The 19,031-nt window shown below is 42.1% G+C and overlaps 1 protein-coding gene across 7 annotated transcripts in view; it reads right to left on the bottom strand.

The window, feature by feature from the left end:
* The window catches only part of RXRG (retinoid X receptor gamma), a 213,299-nt gene that overhangs the window by 93,503 nt on the left and 100,765 nt on the right, over positions 1 to 19,031 (bottom strand). For 6 of the 7 annotated variants that reach the window (XM_059146737.1, XM_059146738.1, XM_059146741.1 and 3 more), the window contains one exon: positions 13,731 to 13,807. The exons of the other annotated variant lie outside the window; for it this stretch is intronic. The gene's annotated coding sequence lies outside the window, so the exon portion shown is untranslated. The remainder of the gene's footprint in view (positions 1 to 13,730; positions 13,808 to 19,031) is intronic. 7 annotated transcript variants of the gene reach the window in all.

The following is a 19,031-nucleotide window of genomic DNA, read 5'->3' as shown; positions in this document are numbered from 1 at the left end:
TTAAATGGACAGGACGCTGTCACACAGAACCTCTCACTGAGCTCACCTTACAATCAGCGTTAGATGCTTGCAAACCTACCAGGAAACATGGAAGTACTAACAGGCCAGCCCATGTTTCAGATTTGAACTCACCAAGACCGTGTCCTTACTGAGGCCCTCAGTCTCAGGGTGAAAACACTAAAGTCTGCAAGAGACGTGTTACTACCAATAGCTAATGCACCAACATTTGCAAATGCCTTGCTTATGTATACACATGCTTCCCTTATATACATTAGAACAGGGTGAAGTTTATCCCTAGGATAATACCATTCACTGGTATTCTGATGTGTTCCCTCAATTAAGAAGGAAAAAATGGGGTAACACCTAGTGGTCTGGGACATGCACGTAATCTGAGGGTTGCCCCTGAGAGTGTGCCACGTGCTTAGTACAGGTAAGTACTGAGTACACTCAGTACTGTACAGAGATGGCTGGAAACCACCACTAGATCCAAGCAAGCTGGGTAGCCACATGGAGAGGACACAGGAGCTGGCATAGAATCACTGTGGATGGGCCTGCTAATGTATTTCAGAGAATCTGGGTAGGGTACCAATACCCAAGGGCTCTACGCTCACGATGGTGAAGAGCAGAATCCTGCTAATTATACATGGTCTTCCATAACCTTGAGCTAATGACCCATCTTGATGCTGTTCATAAATCTCTCATCCTAGGGTTGCCTGGGTGGCTCAGTGGGTTAAGCCTCTGCCTTCAGCTCAGGTCATGATCCCAGGGGCCTGGAATTGAGTTCCGCATTGGGCTCTCTGCTCGGGAGAGAGCCTGCTTCTCCTCATCTCTCTCTCTGTCTGTCTCTCTACCTATTTGTGATCTCTCTCTCTGTCAAATAAATAAATAAAATCTTAAAAAAAAAAAATCTCTCATCCTAAAAGAACTCAAATTCATAATTTGGCTCACTCATTTGGAGTTTGTTGTTGTTTTTTTTTAATAACAGTAGTAGTCATATGGTGATTGCCAGAGTAGAAAAGTATTTAATCCAATTCTCTTTTTGAATGACTCATTTCCAATTTATGTACTGATAACCTGTAGTGGTCGGCCTCCGAGATGGCACTGAGTGATCCCCATCTCTTGGTATCACATCCTTGTGCAATCTTCCCTACACTGTATCAGGGTTTCTTGGTGTGATCAATGAAATATGGCACAAGGGATGATGTGTAACCTATGCTAGGTCATGAAAGACATTGCTGTTTCTGCTTTGCCCCCCCAGGTCTTGTTCTGGAACATGACTATGACACTGGCTGTCATGCTGTGAGGACACTCAATCTTATAGCAAGTTTCACTAGAAAAGGGACTGAGCTACCAGTTTTCTAGCCATGTGGGTGCGCCATCTTGAAAGCAGGTCTTCCAGCTGCAGGCTGGACTTCAGATGACTGTAGACTCAGCTGACAGCTTGACTGCAGTCTAGTGATAGTCCCTGAGCCAGAATCACTCAACTAATCCATTTCCAGAAACTATAGAAGGTAATAAATGTTTATTGTTAATGTTAAGCCAGTAAGTTTTACGATAATTTGCTATGTAGCAATAGATAACAAATATATAACTGATGTGCTAATTACAAATTACTTTTTTAAAAAGATTTTATTTATTTATTTGACAGACAGATATCACAATCAGGCAGAGAGAGAGGAGAAAGCAGGCTCCCCATGGAGCGGAGAGCCTGATGTGGGGCTCAATCCCAGGACCCTGGGATCATGACCTGAGCTGAAGGCAGAGGCTTTAACCCACTGAGCCACCCAGGCTCCCCAACAAATTACTTTTTATCATTCATTCAAACCAGATACTCAAGGATTTTTTATTTTCCAAAACTTTTTAAGAAATTTAATAAAGTCTTATTATTAATTTTCTACACATAGCCCAAATGAGCTTCAGGATTTATTGCACATACGTGAATCTGTTTCTTACTTTGACCAGTGGGAAATATTATTTATTTAGGATTAGAGTCTGTTCTCTATTGGTGACCCCTCAGAAGTCATCTAAAATGTGGCCCATTGTATGTTTGTGTATGGTCTATGACAATGTCTAGTGTGCTACATGGGACATGAATGCATAAGTTATTCGCACTTACTTAAAAAGCCACAGAGTCTCATCAAAAGAATTTTATCATATCGAAAGAATTTCTTTTCCTCCCCTGTATTTGTCAGAAAGGTTTTAGGGTACCAAGAAAGGGCAACATGGGCGATCTCTGAGGATTTTTGTCACTCTAAAATAGAGCAAAAGATTTTAGAATTATTCTTCTTTAGCAAAAATCAGGAGAGAAAGTCTAAGATCCAAACAATTAACTCACCACAGGAAAGGTAGAAACCACAGGCATTGGTGAGAGCATCTCTTTCTGCGTAGGCCAACGTATCATCCTGAAGGACTACAGACTCCATTTCCTACAGTGTCATGTTATAGTCGGATCTGTGTGTTCTGAGAACATCTGACACAGCAACATCTGGGAATCAACAGAAAACCATCTTCCAAAGTCAATATAAGCCCTGTTTACATTGTTGCCATCCTGAATTATATGTTCCCCTTTAATTAGTACAAATAATCAAAAGCTAGCAATATTTACAAAAGTCTTAGTTATGATTTATTTTCCTCAAGAAAGAATTATACCCACCCATTGCAGATTGGGAAATGAAAGAAATCAGACTCTAATCAAGATTGTGGCCTAAAGGCAAAAAAAAAAAAAAAAAAAAAAAAAAAAAAAAAAATAGGGCCATCCAGAGGGCACTTCCCAAACATTCCAGCATGGGTTTCTCCCCTCGAATACTTCTGGCACCCCTTATTTTCTGATGAGAATTTACTTTCATCCCTCCACCGCCAGGAAACCCTCCTGGTACCTAGACTGTGTAAAGGGCCCTTCCTGTAAGCACCCCCTCCACACAATAAATATTTTAAAGGCTCTATTCCTGTTTAACTAGTTTTAAGACCCTAGTGCCTCGCCCAGAGCCTGACACATAGTAGAAACAAATAATATGAATAATATGTATACATATGTATATATTTATTATATATATAATATGTATAATGAGTATACATTGGACCCATGATTTTTTTAAAAGATTTATTTTAGAGAGAAAGAGAGAGCACAAGCTTGGGTGCACCTGAGTGGGTGGAAGGACAGAGGGAGAGAAGTTTCTGTGCTGAGCACAGACGCCACTGCAGCGGCTCCATCCCATAACCCATGAGATCATGACCTGAACTGAACCAAGAGTCAGAAGTTCAACCAACTGAGCTACCCAGGCGCCCCATGGACCCATGATTTTCATGTAACATTTTGCTCTTCCTCATGTTGTATTTATTAGATAATTCCTTTTAATTCATTTTTTCTCGGCCAACCCCCCTATATAGCTCTCATTCTAAAAGTCCATGTTTTGCTAAGTTTCAATCAGCACAAAGTAAAAAAATAGGACAAAAGTCTCCACCCAGGGTGTGAGAATATTACAACCCAAAAAACTACTATGTAACTTTACACCCACAGTAATGGCTATAAGCAAAAACGGAAAATAACAAATGTTAGTAAAGATGCAGAGAAATTAGAACCATCCCATATCCCCAGTCTGAACATCAAATGACTCAGCCAGGGCAGGAAATCAGTTTGGTGATTCCTCAAGAAGTAAAACAGGAAAGTACCACATGACCCAACAATTCTGCTCCTCCTCACATGCCCCAAAGCATGGAACACAGGTTGTTCAAAAACCTGAACACAAGCATTCATAGCAGCACTGTTCACAGCACCTAAAAGGTGGGAACAATCCCAATGTGCAAGAACTAATGAATGAATTGATAAAGAACACATGCAATGGAATGTTGTTTGGCTATAAAAAGGAATGACGTTGTGATCCTCGCCGCAGCATGGAGAAGCCTTGAAAACGGTAATGCTGAGAGACAGAGGTCAGCACCAAAGACCACAAAATTCGATTCATATGAAATGTCCAGAACAGATCTATAGAGACAGAAAGTAGATTAGTGGAGGGGCGCCTGGTTGGCTCAGTCAGTTGAGCATCTGACTCTTGATTTTGGTTTAGGTAATGATCTCAGGGTCCTGAAATTGAGCCTCATGTAGCACTCCACGTTCAGCACAGAGTCTGCTTGTCCCTCTCTGTCTGCTCCTCACAGCCCCTCCGCTGCTAAAATAAATAAAATATTTGGGGGGGGGGAGTAGATTAGTGGTTCCTTCAGATGCTTCAGAGCGGGTGAGAGTGGAAGGATCGGTAGGTGGCTAAAGGGTAAGAGGCTTCTTTCCCACCTGGGCTGAGTCTTCAGAGAGATCATCACCCATGTAGTTTTGTCTACACTTCATATCTCAAGCAGACTTGTTGACTCGGTGGTCCAAGCTTTCCTTCCAGGTCCCAGAAACTTCGGGTAATTGTTTGAATTCTCCATTTCACATGTGCCAGATAATGAACTTGGGCCCAAAATGGAGAAGGGCATGTGGTGAAGTAGGAACTAAACCAGGTCACCATTAACATCCTGAGACCCTCTTGTGCATGCTAGGGAAGGCTGGTACCCTAACCATCCAGACACCTGCTGAGCCCTCGAAGTCAGTCCCCTTGCAGTTAGCTCCAGTCCTTGGAGACCCTGATGGAAGAGCGACACACTCTACGGTAGGGACCACATATATGCCCTCCACGTGCCGGGCTACGCAGCCCCACAGGCATGAAGCTCCTTGAGAACAGGGACCACTGGGATTGGCCAGGATTAGATGCAACCACATATAATGGAAAACCCAAAATAACGGGAGGCTTAAACACAAAACGTTACTCTGCCACATAAAAGAGGTCTTTGGGGAGGTGATCTATGATTGACAGGAAATCAATCAGGAACTAAATTCCTGCTCCTTCTCTGCTCCACCAACTTCAGTGCATGGGTTCCATATTTATGGCCCAATATGGCTGCTGAACTTCCAGATATCACATGTCAATCCCAGGCAGCAGGAAGGAGAAGAGAAAGAAACAACATGGCACGCTTCCTGGTTGAATCAATGTTTAAGAGTCTTCCTGGAGATCCACGGGAAGATTACATTTAGATTTCAAGGACCAGAAGAACATGGTCACAAGGCTACAGGAAGGAGAAAGGGAAGCTAAAAAAGAAAAAGAAGAAAAGAAAAGAATTGGAGCTTTGAACTGGGTATATTGCAGAAGTTCTTTGGTCAGGAATAAGGGGGAATGGATGCTGGGTAGACACCTGCAGTGTCAGCCAAGCCAGCCCTGTGTCTTCTGGAATACCCTGCACTGGACCTGCAAGGAGCCTATTAAATGCTGTTGATTTGATCTGATCAGCAGCAGCCGGGCAGGTTGATCTAGAAGTGACTTTGTTTTCTCCTTGCATAAACAGGCAGTTCTCTAATCTGGCCCATGGCACCGGGGCTAAGCAAATTCAGTCTTGCTGAATTAGGAATTGGTCAAAAACATTGATATTTTCTCTTGGAAACCACAGCTCTATGTGAAAATGAAAGAAAATTATTTCAATTCTCTAAACCACCCAGGCTTCTCCATTAGGCTAGAGAGGAAAAGTGTGTTAGTCTGTCCTCAAACTCACCCCGTGATTCTCCCACCCACAGACCCATACAGACCGATGAAAAGTAGTCACATCTGAAAGGGTATGGGGTCAAGAGTAGGTACCTGGTGTGCACTAATGGTACTACTGAAAACATGCCCCTTCTCTCTATGGGGATACCCTACATACAGATCCCCTCCGGAGAAGACAGACTCAGGGACTAGCTCTTGTCCACCCCTTGTGTTTTTAAAAACCCTTTGCCAATAGAGAAGGGAAAGGAGACGCCAAATGAGAAAGTGACTTACCTAATTCTGAAGGCAAAACTTTCAATCTGGGTCTTAGCCCTCAGTCCATTGCTCAAATCAATACAACCGAAACGAATATTGAAAAAGAAAAAAAAGCCCACCACGGAGAAGCAAATGTTTGAGATTCGGAAACATTTTACATTGCTATCCACACTGATTTAGTCATCCAGATCCAAGTCTGATTCTTGATTTTATCTTGCCTTGCCTTGGTCTCTATTAGGTCATCAGTTTAAGTCAATCATTACTTATCGAAAGCTTACTCAGTGATCAGCGCTATGTTATGAGGGGGATACAGAAGGATGACAATATGGCCTCAGGTTACTGTATTGTTAAGATATATGACCATGAATTAATGAGGTTAATTTTTAATCAAATACACTTCACACTATATATATCCATGTGAACAGCACCTCATCTTAGGAAGATCACAGCCCCACATAGTGTCATGCCTCAAAATACTTTTAGAATTCATTCTCGGGACTTCTTTTCAATAGATGAACTGAATTACATTGGGTGCCTATGATAGCCACTGGGTCTGTTTGCTTTGAGAACGGAATATCTCCTTCAGGACAAGCCAAAGTCATTCAGAACGAGGACTGGTAAAAACAGGCAGATGAATGGTCAGTTTAGGTCCCTGGTGACATTCGGTCGGCCAAGGGCAGTCTTCCCCCAGACCTCTTTTTCCGTAACAGAATCATCTTTGTGGGTTTAGACCAGCGGTTCTCAAACTTTAACATACATCAGAATCACATGGAGGGCTTGTTAGAACAGAGATGGCTGGGTCCAATTTCTGATTCTTCAGGTCTGAGTGAGGGCTGAGAGTTTGCATTTCTGATAAGCTCTCAAGGGATGCTGATGTTACTGGTCCAGGAACCACACTGTGAGAACCACTGCTTTAAGACAGTTATTTTAGACATAGTTGCCCTTGATCTTACCTGATATAAATCATCATTGCTCTCAGAGAACTTCATTACTGCCTCTCCTACTGAGTTCTTCATACTTTATGGCCTCGCACGTTCCAGGTATGCAACTGGTCATGTGGCTGTGGTCCCTATTAGGAATCTGTCACTTTTCTGGGGCACCTGGGTGGCTCAGTGGGTTAAAGCCTCTGCCTTCAGCTCAGGTCATGATCCCAGGGTCTGGGGATCGAGCCCCACTTTGGGCTCTCTGCTCAGCAGGGAGCCTGCTTCCCTTCCTCTCTCTTTGCCTGCCTCTCTGCCTACTTGTGTCAAATAAATAAATAAAATCTTTAAAAAGATTTTATTAGGACAGAGCTAACCTCGATGATGGGAAGGGCTCACAGGCATCTCTGTGATTAGAATGAGCCTTGCCTAGCACCCAGGCAAGTCACAGGTTAGGGACAGAATATCCAGGGAAGGGATGTTAATTATCATTTAGTCCAACTCTCCCCACTCCTCTCATTTGAGAGTGAGGAAACCAGATGACCCAATAAGTTCACCCAAATGAACCCAAGTTGAAGATCACCCAGTAAGTTACAGGAAAGTTATATAGGATCCATGAAAAGGCATCCAAGTCATCTTCTGTCTACAGAGAATGGGATCGTAAGCTCACACAAGCAGTGCTGAATGCAACAAAAGGTAGGTCTAATACGGTGTATGTATCCCCTGAAAATAAACAGTGCAACTCGGACTGCATATTTCTACCTCTTCCATCCTAGAATAACTCTGATGAGAAACATCAATATTAACCCGCTCCCCTGTGATGAAATAGTCCTCATATTTAAGACATACCCGTTGGCTCCATCTCCAATGATAAACCCTCATTTCTAGGAGATGACAGGGGGAGGTGAAGTGAAGGTCAGCTAGAATGCACATCCTGCCACTTCTTTGGTGTAAACATTCACTACCCGTAGCGAACGTCCAGATGTCAGCAGAGAAACGGTCAAGAAACCACGAAGAACTGACTTGGCTGACCCCCACTGATGTTCTAAGCTTCGGTGCAGTGTCAACATCTGGTCTCAAGATCTGTTCAATCTGGTACCAATTGATGGGATGGCACTGATGCTTTCAAAGCCACATACGCGGGAGGAGGAGAACGGGTGGCAGAGTCTTCGCGGTAGGAAGAAAGGCTGGAAAGTTCCGGGAGGACAGAACTTGGGAAGCCTGGTTTCTGTTTTACTGTCTGCCCGCTCTGGAGCTGGCTGTTTAGGACAATGGGTCAGGCCCGGAAACCACAAGCATTTGTCCCCCAATAATACCTTGTTCCCTTTGCTCAGCCTCACGGGTCCCCACCCCCATCTCTGCCCCTAAAACTGTCCACAGACCCAATGGAAAAACTACTAACAACCCCTCCCTTTTCCACCACCATGAGTTTTGTCCCTTTCTGCACCGCCCCCCCCCAAACCTGCCGGAACCTCAGCTTCTCCAGAAAACCACCTTTGACTCACGTACCTACCTGCTACCCTCCAGGAAACTTTTAGGCGTAATCTCTTACAGCGGGTTGAGTGCCTTCTCTATCGTGAGCATTTTATCTTCTGCTTTTACTGATCAAAAGCAGGTGTTTTATTTCCTTGGCGAGCTTTGGCTCATGCTGTTCTCATCACATGCCCAGTTCTTCCAGTTCCTCCCATTCCCTGTGGGGCACTAACTGTTTAGGTGACCAGGAAAACACAGGTCAGTACTCCTCTAACTGCTCCTCAGCCCCCGCCCCCAACCCCTGCATGTTAGGTCTGAGCCGCTTTCAGAATGTTGCTAACAGTTTGGGAAAGCTTGAAAAGATAAGTCGGGGAAAGGTCTGGAGAGGCATCCTCAAGAAACCACAAGGGCAGGTGTGCATGGTTGCTATGGTTACCAGCCCTTGGCGCTCTAGCCACCTCCTCCTAGTGAGACAATCCTTCGTGAAGCACCGAGATGCTCAGGTGCTCAAATCCAATTCAGCCCAAGAGCAGGGAGACCAGTGGCTGTCGTAACAGCCAGCTTGTCACAGTGTCACAGCCTAGGTAGAGGTCACCAGGGCTGTGAGCGTAACACATGGAAAAAGCCACCTTATAATACTTGTTAAGATTAGAAGTAAATTAAACAGTGAGGTCAAACCCAAACGTTCCCTGCACTCTCTGAGTTTCGTTCTGTTTTGCTTTGTTTCTGTTTCCTCTTGAACAAGGACTGACATCACATCTGCCCGTGTGGTGCCCGTGTGGTGCCCGTGTGGTGCCCGCGTGCCTGGCGGCCAAGCCTTTGGATGCAAAGAGGGAGGGAGCAGTGGAAATAAGGGAGGAAGGACTGCAATCAGGACAGTCTCCTCTTTCTACCTGAGCCTCACACTCTGGTTTTCCAGGCTCCAGATGGTGATCATGATTGTTAAAAAGCAAGCGTTATCCCTGTTAATGAGGATAATAAAACTGAACAATTCATGAGCACCAGCAACATATGGGGCCCCCCACAAAACACAGATTTACCCTGCATTATCAGGAAATGAAGTTTTCCACATCAGTGGATTTTCTGGGAAATTAGGGCTTACCTCTTTGGCTACCATATTTCTTCTGAAGATATTAACCATTTGGGGTGGAAATAGGTGTCAAAGGTGTGGGACCCTTTCCTGTCTTCCTAAACTGTTTGTACAAACACCATTCTTTTTCTGGATGTGTCATTATGAACATGCAATGATGCCCAGGGGGAGAGGGGTGTCTCCATTTGTAACAGATTTGGGTTGTTACTAGGACAGCCCACTTCACCTTGGTGTAAGGTCAGCTGTGTGACGGCTCACTGCCCCTCACGGTAAGCATTTATGTGAGAACCAGGGCTTTCTATCCTTAGCGGGGTATCCCCTACAGGCTTGCCACCCAAAAGGGGGTCCAAAGAAGAGCAAATCAGCACCTGGGAGGTGATGAGAAAGGCAGACTCTCTGCCCCTATCCCTGACCTGCTGAATGAATTAAACTCTGAATTTGAACAAGATCTTCAGATGATTTACACGCACATTAAAAGTGGGAACAATTACCCTCCAGCTGTGCTTGCCAGTGTGTCCCCGCCCAGTTCCATCACCATCACCTGAGGATGCCTGTTGGCATCACAAGGACATGCAGACCCCAAAACCAGAACTTTCTGGAAGAGAAACCCAGGCATAGAGTTTTATCATACTCTCGGGGGTCATTCTGACAGGCACCAATATGGAATAGCTCACCATAGATTTCGCTCTCTGGGGGGTACTCAAATTGTTTTCTACGTTAATGCCAATTCTTCATTTCAACTTCTACTAACAAACCAAACCCACGAACTTTTGCAAAGCACGGGAACTTCTGACCAAACCTCCTGACGAAGGCATTTCTGCAGCTCCATCACCATTTCTTGAGGCTCCAAGAACTTGACTTTACATTCAGGGTCGGGAGTACTTCTCCATCCCAGCACAGAGCTGCACATTATTGCGGGGCTTGCCAGGGTCGTGGACTTGGGGCTTCTGCAGATGCATCCACGTTGACAAAACTCAAATGCCCATTGCCTCCTCGGTGTCCGTGGGCTTCTCCTGCTGCTCCAGGCATCTGGGGCCCAAGGGGTAACTCGGCCACCAGTGGCTGGAACCGGCAGTGGACACCCAACCCTGAACTCCCAGACCACAACCTAGATATCCCCTGCTCTCACACGTGAAACTGCTCTCCAGGGCACACACGTAGTCTTTATTAGTCTTCATTAAACTGAATGGCATTCTTATCTTTTTGTTTCCTGGGTATCTTGACTCCTCCTGCACTAGCAAGCTGACAGGTATAAGTCCTTTTTGTCTAAGCAGATACAATCCCGTTTCTAATTTTCTGACTCAGCGGTTATGATCTCTGGCTGTACTAAATGAAAAAAGCCAGACAAAAAAGGCCACATATTGCATGACTGCATTGACATGAAATGTCCCGAAAAGACAAATCCATAGAGATAGAAAGTAAATTCATGGTTGCCAGGAGCTGGAGGGGGTGGGGAATGGGGAGTGACTACCAGCAGATACCAAATTTCTTTTTGGGGGTGACAAAAATAAAATGCAGAATGAGTGGTGACGATTATATAATCTTGTGATTATAATAAAAACCACTGATTGTACACTTAAAATGATAGAGATCTGAACTATATCTCAATTTTTAAAAAGAAGTTGGGCTTTAGAATCAGACCATCTGGGTTCAAATCTGGCCTCTGCCACATCCCAGCTGTGTTACCTTGGACACACCAATTAACTTCTTCAAGACCCGGCTGCATAGTCTACAAAGAGGATGATAACAGTACTTATATCATAGGTTTGTCATGAGATTTAAATAAGATAATCTTTGTATTAAGCCTGGTACATTATAAGTGCCAATAAATGTTCATGGCTAATTTTGAATTCAACAATTGTCAAATTTCAAAATGCATGAGGATTACCTGCGGACCTTGGTAAAATGAATGTCCCTTAGACTAAGGTTTATAAGCCTGGAGTTGGCTTCAGAATCAGCATTTTAAATAAACTTACCATTCTGATACAGATGGTCTGAATTGATACTACAATAAATACTGTACTACACTCTTATAAAATGAAAAAATTGATAGCAAATGTTTTAAGAATTATGTGTTATCTTCCCACTTAGGATGTAGAGAACTGGAAAGAACGTGACTCCTACCCTTACGGCCAAAAAAACTGTTGGACAATCTGCAAAATCACAACTTTTCTTGAACCTATTGGAGAGCTAGGACTGCAGGATAACCAGCTAACCCCAAATCCAAGGAAACTACAGGCACCTCCAGAGAGAGATAAATATAAGCACTTTATTATCTGGGGCCAATGCCACTGGGCCCAGATCAAAATGATTCAGCTAAAAATGTCAACAAATTTCTAAAGGCTGAGCTTAGGTCAGCAAGAGACTATAGAACCCCTGGGGACATAGACAAAAGCAAATTCCTACCCTCTTGTGGGTTTTCCTCCACAGACCTCATTTAAGTATACACAAAAAAGATGGGAAACAGGACATGAGTCTTCAGGTAGCATCCTCTGTGATGTAAGCCTGGGGAAAAGGAGTAGCTCTGGGAAATGCATGAAATTCCACCTGGATTCTTATCCCTTATCAAATCTAGCCTTGAAATGTTGGTAGAATGGCAACAACCCTGTCAATCTTAGGGTGCTGGTGAAAAAGCTATTGAAGCTGGGGCAAAGGATCTAGGGGTGGAGGGGCAAACTCTATAGCCTTGGGAAGGAGCAGGAATATATTCTAGACTCAGCCCTATAGCTAAAGGTAAAGGACAACCACTACAAAAGCACCACTTCCAAGATCCAGAGACACTAAGACCTGTCTACAACTGACACTTAATTAGAACATCAGAGAATGCTTCCCTACCACGAGGCCAACAAACATCTAGTAATAAGTGAGAGTATTCTACTGCTCAAAGGGTGCAAAAGCATGGGAGACACCCCCACAGAAGCATAGTGCAAAGGGAAGATCTACACCTGAGGGTACAGCAGACACTGAGGGAAAAATACCTTCTAGCAAACCAGCCACCACCCTAAACCCCAGAGGAATTTAAAAACTATCCTACTGAAAGTAACCATAGCAACAAGACCCAGACTGGTTCAACTGCTAAGAAGGCACACTCAGTCCCCCACACTAAATGCTAAGAATCAGAAAGACATGCCCACTTCCAGGTGTAACGACTATTTAACTCAGTCTCTGATACCCTATACAAGACCTCTGGGTTTCGTCAAAAAAATTACACGGTATATGAGGAAATAAGAAAAACACTGTCAAGAGGCAAAGCAATCATCAGAACCAGACTCAGAGATGACACAGATGTAAGAACCATCAAACGCAATTTTATTTTTTTAAAGATATTATTTATTTATTTGAGAAAGAGAGAGAGCACAGAAGGAGAGAGAGAGAGAAGCAGACTTCCCACTCAACAGAGAGCCCGATATGGGACTTGATCCCTAAGATTATGACCTGAGCCGAAGGCAGATGCTCAACTGACTGAGCCACACAGATGCCCTCAAACAGGGAATTTTAAATAAATATAATTACTATATTAAAAGACTCTAGTGGAAAAGGTGGGAAACACACATGATTAGATGGGTAACTTCCATCAAGAGAGGGGAAGCTGTAAAAAAGAATCAAATGGAAATGCTGGAAATGAAAACCTTACTCAGAGAAATAAAGAATGCTTTGAATGGGCACATCAGTAGACTTGAAATAGCCAGGGAAAGAATAAGTAAATCTAAAGCTAGATCAGTAGAAATTATCCAAACTGAAACCCAAAGGAAAAAAGAGTTGAAAAAAAAAATAGGGCACCCAGGAATGGTGGGACAATATTGAACATGCTAATATGCATGTATTTGGAATCCCAGAAGGAGAAAACACAGCAGAAAAATATTTCAAGAAATAATGTATTTATTTATTTATTTATTTATTAATCTTTCTCTTTTTTAAAATTAACATATAATGTATTATTTGCCCCAGGGGTGCAAGTCTGTGAATCTCCAAGTTGACACACTTCAGAGCACTCACCATAGCACACACCCTCCCCAATGTCCATAACCCAACCACCCTCTTCCTACTCCCCTCCCCCCAGTAACCCTCAGTTTGTTTTGTGAGATTAAGAGTCTCTTATGGTTTGTCTCCCTCCCAATCCCATCTTGTTTCATATTTTCCCTCCCTTCCCTCCACGGCCCCACTGCCTGGATCTCAACTTCCTCATATCAGAGAGCTCATATGAGAATTGTCTTTCTCTGACTGACTTACTTCACTTAGCATAATACCCTCTAGTTCCATCCACGTCATCACAAATGGCAAGATTTCATTTCTTTTGATGGCTGCATAGTATTAAAAATCCTATTCTTCAAAATACATTGTTAATAAAAAGCAAGCCACAGGGAAATACACATCAAAACCACAGTGAGATCCCACGGTACACCAGTCAGAATGGCTACAATTAACCAGTCAGGGACTTACAGGTTGTGGAGAAAGGGGAGCCTCCTACACTGCGGGTGGGAACACAAGCTGGTGCGGCCACTCTGGAAAACAGCATGGAGCTTCCTCAGAAAGTTGAAAATAGAGCTGCCCTACGGCCCAGCAATCCCACTACTGGGTATTTACCCTAAAGATACAAACGTAGTGACCCGAATGTTTATAGCAGCAACATCCACAATAGCCAAACTATGGAGAGAACTTACATGTCCACCCACAGATGAATGGATAGAGAAGATGTGGTTCATATATTTATTTATTTATAAGATTTTATTAATTTATTTGACACAGAGGGAGAGAGAGATCACAAGTAGGCAGAGAAGCAGGCAGAGAGAGGGAAGCAGTCTCTTTGCTGAGCCAAAAGCCCAACACAGGGCTTGATCCCAGGACTCTTGAGACCATGACCTGAGCTGAAGGCAGATGCTTAACCCTCTGAGCCACCCAGGCACCCCGTAAGAAATAATGTATTTAAATTTATCATTTATTCTATTTTTAGTGCTCTTTATTTCTTCGTGTAGATCCAAGAGTCTTTCTGATATCATTTTCATTTGCCCGAAGAACTTCCCTTGACATTTTTGCACTCCTAGGTCTGCTGGAATTAAATTCTTTCAGTTTTTGTTTGTCTGATAAGATTTCTATTTCTCTCTCATTTTCAAAAGTTATTTTTCTTGGGTATGGAATTCTGGGTTGACCTTTTTTTTTTTCTTTCAGCAATTTAAGAATGCTATTCCATTGCCTTCTGACTTATATAGTTGCCGACAAGAAGTCTGCTGTAGTTGTTATCTAAATGCAACGTGTCTTTTTTCTTAGCTGTCTCCAAGAATATCTCTTTGTTTTTAACAGTTTGAATGATATATATAAACGTGTGTGTTTTGGTATTTATCCTGTGAGGTGTTCTCTGTTGGGTGTTCTCTGAGTTTCTTGGATCTCTGCTATGGTTTCTTAATTTTGGACCTATCTCTGGTTGTTAGGAGGGTGTATAATTTTTTAAGCTGAGAACTGACAAATCTGTAAATCTTAGCCAGAAAAAGAAAGATTGAGAAGTGAGTTTCATAAAAGAAGATTCTGAGCAAATGGAAAAAATAGCATGATTAATGGCCTACAGATGATAGATTCTTACATTTAAGGCAAATAAAAAAGACCATTATAGTTAAGTAACAGAAGGGTAAATGGGAAGATGCAGTAGATCAGGCTGGACAGATGGGATACATTTTGGAAGACTGTGTAACACACGTTAATCATTTATTCTTAGGGTAGACACTGAATGACATAATCAGATATAAATTCTTAAATTCCTAATTCATAATGGTCATCCTGCCTACAGAGTAGAGAGTACATTTGTACATAATATCTTAGAGCCAAGGGCCTACACATTTCCTTGGATGAAGTCTCAAGCTCTGGGCTCCTCTTTTCTATCTTTCTTTGCTATACCTTCTATTACTAATACTTATTTCCTAGTCTTCCTGCGAAACTTGGTCCATTCATTTGAGTCTTGCTAAGTGTATATCAGTATTCTCTTTTCTCCATACAGTTCAATTATATTTTCTACTCTTGTTTATTATTAGATGTGGTCTGAGTTCTGGCCATTACGAGCAAAAAAATAAACTTTTCACTACACCACTAAGATGTAAGGATACTTAGTTACAGCATTTAGCCCACTCTGACAAATACAAAAAGCAACCACGTAATCACAAAAAACTGTTTTTTAGATGACTAGTAAATTCCTTGAATCGATATATTATTTATATCTTATAAATAAATATAAATATAAATATTAAAATACATTATTTTAGAAGGGTAAGAATAGATAAGTAGAAGTTTGTGTATTCTCCCAACTCACACAACAGTGAGGGCTACATACTTTACCAATCTACCTCTAGGAAGTCTCTGACAAAACTCCTGGGACTCATGTTCTTAATTAAGCATGAGCAGAACAAAAGGAAGTGCCTTGATTTTATAACAGGAGGATAAAAATCCCAGTTCCTCTGGCCCACATGACCTCAGAAAAATTATTGACCTCTTTGGTGTCCATGTTTTAATCTGAAAAGCAGGAATAATACCAGTCTTCAAGGGTAATGCATTACACAGGAAGGATTAAGTGAGGCAATATTTCTGTAGTAGATTGCTATAATCACCCATATCTATAGTCTTTATCAAGTAGCTTTGTAACTGCTCTAATAAAAGGAATGAAGCACATTTCTGCATACCTTGACACGGAGTTCATCCCTGTGACTTCCTCTGGTGAGTCTATGAGTGTATGAGGACTAGCATGTTTCTGCTTTCTCTCTTGTGCCTCTTCTGCCACCTGAGGACATGTCTGGGTTGGCTTGTTGAAAGATAGGAGACATGGAGCAGGGCTGAGTCACCCAAGTCACCTCAGCTTAAGGCCTTCCTAGATCAACTGATAGCAGCCCATCTCCAACTAAGTGAACAAGGCTAGCCAAGATTCACAGTCACCTAAGAAACCTCTGGACACATGACTAACACTTATTGTTGTATGGCAGTGAGATGGCATGGGTCTTTGTTACATGGTGTCATTTTGGCAACAGATAACAAATAGATTCTGTGAGATTAAGTCCCAACAAACTGTAAAGTACTGCACAAATGTAAGTATTAAAGCTCAGGAAAATTATATATATTAAATAATTACATTTCTATAATTATATATTTATATACCTTATATGTATATTTGTATATTATATATAAATATTATGTATATTCATATAACATTATATTAAATATAATTATATATATAACTTTCCTGAACTTTAATAGTTATAATAGATAATATATATAGATTTTATAAATAAACTAAATATATTAATATATATTAATTATATAATTAAGTTGTATATAATTTCTATGTATGTGTGTATGTGTATACATACACACACATATATATATACATATACGTATGTGTGTATATATATATATATATATCCAAGGACTCTGTTTGCCTATGACATAGTGTCTATGAAAAAAGCTCATTAAATCCTTATTCAGGGAGTCATGTAATCAAAGTTTGAGTTGGGAAGAACCTTGGAGGTGGTCTAACCTACTCTGCTACTCAGGTATGTAGTCTTTTCTTTTCTTAGCCACATTGGTTCTCTTTTTTGTGTACCAACAGATTTGATTTCTCTAGCTCCTCTAAGCTGAAACTTACATCTTTCCCTCTCTCTAGAAATACCTATGTGGAACCCAGGAGTTCTAGTTCCATCCTTCTCAGTTGGCCACTCCTCTACCTTGACATCTGTCACCTATGCTCTGGATGTGCTGTGATTTACAATTTTTCCAGATGCCTTCAACATGCAGCCACTTTACAAACTAAAAGTTGTTAATGCCATATCATTCATCACATTTTCCTGCATATTGCATTCATCTTAAAGACCCAGCTTATTGCATACAAGAGTACCCTCTTTGAATATGGAAGGGCTGGTCTACAAAACCTCATAAAATAAGCATCCTCCTGGATTTCCAAAGGAATGGAAAACCACAAAAATAAATTGGAAGAGAAATCAGGCAAGCTGTTTTTTATTTTGTGAAGGAAGGAAGAAATTATTTAGCCTCATTTGGGGCTCCTTTAGGCACCTCACACATTATTATCGCTGAACAAATGCTTATTATTCTTCTTTGCAATGAGGTAACCTGAGATGGACCTTTTCTGCCCTAAAAGGAATCAGGAGTACTTCCAAGTCCCATTTCTGCATCCTAAATGGTATCTTCACCTTAGCAGCTGAAGGATCTTTCTTTCTCTAACCTAGAAGGCAAGAGGCAGAGTGCCTGTCTACAAAAATGACAAATCAGACATGACATACATACAGACCTATTACTTCTGTCATATTTCTCCTCTTAACTTTTCTCAGCAATTAAGGTTTCCATGAGCCTCCCACTCCTTTTCAAATCTGCTCGTGAGGCAGTTGTAATTAAATTCCCTTGATTTCCCAATGCTGCTGCTTTGTAAAATAACTTTATCTTAGAAAAGTTCCCTTTCTACATTTCCCCACACACCCTTTCTTGACTTGGACTGTGATGGTGAACAAAATCTTTTCCTCCCTCTCTTCCATGCCTAAATTTAAGTCGAGCACTGCATCCTCCAGGAAATCCTCCCTGATCATCTATTTTAACACCCTCCCTCGGGGCTCCCACACCGCTTTCTATGCACTTCTATCATATTCACCACGCAGTCCCATAGTCATCAGGGTCTTACTATCTTCCACACTCGGCCTGCACACAGAAGACAGGCTCATGCCTCGGTTGCCTTGTATGCCCGATTTACCAGTAGAATTTGGAAAGAGGAACACTGACCCGTTGCTTACATACCCTCACAGCAATGATTTTGTTCCCCTTGTTGGTAGGCTCCGTGTGCAAAGCTAAATCAAAGATTGCCTTTGTTCCTGCCTTGTTAGCATCACAAAGAGAATTTACCTGGAGATGAGTATCATGGAATCTTCTGAAATCATCAAATTATTTGAAAGAGAATTTACCTGGAGATGAGCACCATGGAATCTTCTGAAATCATCAAATTATCAAATAACTTTTGGGTACCTGGTCTGGGGCCAAATTTATACAAAGCACTATGGTGGGGGGGGGGGGTGATGAGGAGGCTAATAAGAAAATATAAAACTAGGTCTCAGACAATAAGAAATATATCATTTAGTTGGGAGTTCTTTTGTTTTGGTTTGGTTGGGTTTGGATTTTTTAGGGGGAAGGGGCAGAGGAAAAGGGAAAGAAAGACCCTCAAGCAGGCTCCATGCCCAGCATGGAGTCTGACATGGGACTTGATCTCACCACCCTCAGATCATGACCTGAGCCGAAATCAAGGGTTGAACAATTGAGGGTGGCTCAGTTTGTTAAAAGTCTGCCTCTTGATTTTGTCTCAGGTCATGATCTCGGGTCCTGGGGTTGAGCCCCATGTCAGGCTCTGTGCTCAGCAGGGAGTCTGCCTGAGGACTCTCTTTCTCCATCTCCCTCCGCCCCTCCCCCAACTCATGTGCGCAGCCATGTGCTCTCTTTCTCTCTCTCAAATAAATGAATAAACCTTAAAAAAAAAAAGAGAGAGAGAGTTGGACACTTAACCAACTGAGCCACCCAGGTGCCCCTATGTAGTTGGGAGATTTAAATATATGCATACAAAACACTAACTTTACATCAGATTCTGTGAGTGTGAATAAATTACATACACAGTACAGCAAGGGGAGAAATTCAGAGGGGAGAGTGCAGGGAAAGGAGGAAAGTCAGAAGGCTTTTGAGACAGTTTTACAAAAGCAGCTA

This window comes from Mustela lutreola, chromosome 14 (genome assembly GCF_030435805.1).
Source record: "Mustela lutreola isolate mMusLut2 chromosome 14, mMusLut2.pri, whole genome shotgun sequence".
Lineage (NCBI taxonomy): Eukaryota > Metazoa > Chordata > Mammalia > Carnivora > Mustelidae > Mustela > Mustela lutreola.
Note: the sequence above shows the minus strand (reverse complement) of the source record. Positions and strands in the feature narration are given on the sequence as shown.